General features: G+C 44.8%; 1 pseudogene; it reads left to right on the top strand.

Annotated features, from left to right (window-relative positions):
* The first annotated feature begins 2,943 nt into the window (after nt 1-2,943).
* On the top strand, nt 2,944-3,078 carry LOC132647559 (small nucleolar RNA SNORA48; annotated as a pseudogene).
* The last annotated feature ends 909 nt before the right edge of the window (nt 3,079-3,987 follow it).

Below are 3,987 nucleotides of genomic sequence, written 5' to 3'. Positions count from 1 at the left end.
GTGTTGTATGCCTGTGAGTGTATGGATACCCACCATATGCGTACTCATGTGGACACTAGACTAGAGCCGTACATCAAATGTTTCCCTATCTCTCTCCATCTTAATGCCTTGAGAAGAGTACCACTGAACCAGAAGCTTGCTGTGTAGGCTGGCTGCTCAGTAAGCACTCAAGACAGACCTGTCTCCCCTTTTCAATGCTAGGGCAACAAGTATGTATAGCTATGCTTGTCTTCTTAATGGGGTTTTAGGGTTTAAACTCAGGTCCTTATGACTGCAGAGCAAATGCTCTTACTCACTGAGCCATATTATCATGTGCTTGTCCTCCAAATGTGTTCTCAACTGTGCTATTTTGCATAAATATTCTAACAAATCTTCTCTGAGAGGATTTGTTATTTTCTTGATAAAGATGCTGTCAAAGACAAAAAGTATATGAAGGAGGGTAGATATTCTGGGATGATTGCAGGGTTGGCCTTACATTCTTCCTCATGTGTAACATTGGTCCTCTGTTTCTCCACTAAAACAGTGATGACCAGGACTTCATCAACAAAGTAGCATGATTTGTTAAAAAGCAAAACAGAACAAAACACATTACACGATTTAAAAAGACAGATAGAAAATAATCTAGGCTGGCATCATTTTGACGTTGCTGCCACACAAGAATTGCAAGTGAGAGGCAGAGAGGAATGATGGAGAGTTGTCTCCCTAATGCAGCAACATCAGCCTGTGCTCTGGCAAGAAAGTCTTGTACAGGAACAACCACAAGGCACACTGGTACTTCACATCCTCATTTAAGAAATAAGCGCTACTCAATACCTATTGAGTCAATGAAGAATCCATGGCAGGACAACCTAAGGCCATCAAATAGCCGATATCCTCTTTCTTACTCCAGTCTTTTATACCAATGCAACAGCTCTTATCAGGTGTGGCTACAAGTTGTCTGATAAGCAGTGTAATTCATTTTAATTAAATAGAGTATTACACAGACCTACAAACCCCACCTGTCCCAGAATTGTTTGGGCTCAATGTTGTGGAGGGCACAGAATCCACTTGTTTACACTTGCACTGTGACCAATGAGCGTGTTCCACTGCTCTGGTCAAATCTCCATCTACTTCTTTCAGGCTATTTACTGCCTTAAATGTTTTTGTTGTTGCCGTGGCTTATTTTTTCTACTCTTTTTTTTTTCGATAGTGTTTTCTGTGAGAATCCGTTCCCCATCAAAACTGCGTCTTCCAGGAAGCTCTTCTGCATTTGATGTACAGGAAGCCAGCCTAGTTTTCCTGTGTTTCCAAAGGCTCAGTCCAGAGAAGGTTGCCATTCCACACCATAAAATGTCTTGTACCCTCTTTCCCTACACATAGGAAGAATTCGGTGATTCAATTAGTTTTAAAAAAGGAGAAGGTTTGTGCTTACAGAGGTCTTTGATAGTTCTCTTTCAGTTGGTTAAGACATTCCAAATTTGTTTCTCTATTCTACCACATGGAATGGCTCCCTTCCTTTTTAGTCCCTGCGATCACATCAGTCATAAACAAAGCCATTCTCGAATCTTCCCAGATGGAAGCATGTCCATTCCTCTGAGTGCCCAATAGCATACTTTCTGATCCACTTTGAAGCCACTAGGCTTGTGTTAAAGAGCTGCATTTGTGTCTTACATTCCACACTATACTACTTAAGCAAAGGTTTTAGTAAAGAGGCATAATGAGGCTATTAAATCTTCAGCAAAGATAAATGTCTGCTGACACCGAATGAAGGACCTGATTTTTTTACATCTAAGCTTCTTCATTGCTAACTGAGGCTAATGGTGTTTCCTTCCGTGGCTTTTTGGTGAGGTTCAATTTTGATAAAGCCAAAATAGCTATCGAGTACTGGGCATGCAGACTGGAAGTTTCTTCTTCAAGATCCAATTCTGTGGCTTCCACAGACCTACAACAGTTTCTTGTATGAACTATGTCCACAGTAAAGGTTTATTTGGTGGCTGAACTGAATTAGGCTAAGGGATTTACTATCCCACTAGATATAGTGAAAGCTATGTAAAAAAATTGTGTTTTTACAAGAAACGTGGAGACCATCAAAGTTTATTTTAGGAAGTTAAAAACATGATTTAATTATCTTTCCTCTGGGCAGCTTTTATAGTGCTGGGAGATGCTGTGAAACTGCCAGAGAAGAGTAGTCATCAGTCTTACCCAGCTGTGAACCCTGCAAGCTACAGTAATGACTAGCCTGGCCAGAAAATGCCCACCGGTGCAATTGTGGTACCAATGTTTTGAAGTGACCAAACACTTTCTGATTATATTTAAGACCTTCTCTCATACAGATGGAAGGGTGAATTCATAGTGAAACTGTTGTTGGATCCAAGAACCTGTGGCTAAGTAGGTCACACGCCTTGTGGAAGAACCTACAATTATCTGCTAAAAGGGAATACTATTAAAATAACTCCCAATGACTAATCACGATCTCCATGTAGTAGTGCATCCGTGGCCCCTCATCAGAAATCGTCATCGTATTAGATGATTAACATAGAGAACACAACTGGTCAGTGTGCAGAAGATAACAGACTGTAGATGAAACATCTCCACCACACCCCCTCCTCTCATGCTCAGACACCACAGAAGAAAGAATGGAAAAATCATAAGAGGCAGCAGTGGTAGGTGACTATAAGGACACAAATAGGGTAGTTGTGCCTATGAACCCCAAGTGGTCATGATAGCATGTATAAGACCTATGTAAGCTTAAACCAGACCAAGTCTCAGGATGGAGCAGGGGGGTGAGGACAAAGCACCATCCCTAGATGAAGAACTGCTAGCAGTTGATGGCTGCTGGGGTAGGGAGTTTTCTTTATGAGTGTGACCCCTGGCGGTTTGCTCATGCTCTAGGGAATGGACCCATGCTCAATAATATTTGGTTAGCACAAATTGGATTTAATGATAGATTTCAAAAATAACCCTCACCTCTGGGGGCAATGGGCAAAGAGACACCTTGTTGTCAGTGGTGTTCTTTTATTAGTCAGGGGCAGAGCAGCTGGCAGCCCTTTGTTCCTCCTAGCTTGGTGGCCAGAGATGTTTTTTGCCTAGGATATATAAAAATCAAATCACAGTGCAGCGATGGAAGAGGAAGACACACAGAGACCTGTGTTCCACCATGCCATGTGGTACAGATGGGAGAAGATGCCCACAGTCCTGCCCTCTATCCCACAGCACAGGTGGGCCACAGACACACAACCCCACCTACCACCAAACAGCACAGCTAAGGAGGAGGAAGACAGAGACCTGCAGTCCACCATACCATCCATAGACCTGCCCTCTGTTGCACAGCACAGGTGGACCATGGGCACCTGCTTACTGCCACGCCACGCAGTGCTGGCTGAGCATATCACCCAGCGTGGTCCACTTGTGTGTCCATCTTGCAGCAGGAGCCAACACGATGGGCAAATATGGGCTGGACAGGTGAAAGAGAAAAAGAAGGGGAGCAGCTCGAGCATTATGAAGAGAGATGGAACTGGAGAATCAAGGATGGAGATAGGCAGTCTGTTGTGAGTGGCTAGCCCTACCAGCTGAGGCCATGGTGAGGGCCCAGCCTGAGCTGCCAGTGAGGACTATATTGGGGTCTGTGGCTATGCAGCAGCATTAGAGGTTGGTGTCAATGTCTGGGACTCATATTACCACTAGAGCATGGGGATGTCTCTGGTTGGGGCAGCCTCCAGGGACCATATTTTGATGTCCAGGGGCTGTATAGAAATGGCCCTGCCCCTCACTGGTGCTGTGCTCTGGGGAGCAGGCTCCACTTTTCACCATTCACAGCACAGAGGCAAAGAGGGCCCTGCACCTCACCTAGGCAGCACAGTAGAGCTGGCCTAGATGGCAGGAGTGTGGGTGTGCTGGCCCTGCGGGTGTGAGTGTGGAAGAACTGACTCTGGCAGTTGGGAAAGCTGACCGCAGGGTCATGAACACCGAAGATCTATCTCTGCCCCTTACCAGCTGCAGCACTTGGGA

Source organism: Meriones unguiculatus, chromosome 14 (assembly GCF_030254825.1).
Source record: "Meriones unguiculatus strain TT.TT164.6M chromosome 14, Bangor_MerUng_6.1, whole genome shotgun sequence".
NCBI classification, from domain to species: Eukaryota; Metazoa; Chordata; class Mammalia; order Rodentia; family Muridae; genus Meriones; species Meriones unguiculatus.
Note: the sequence above shows the minus strand (reverse complement) of the source record. Positions and strands in the feature narration are given on the sequence as shown.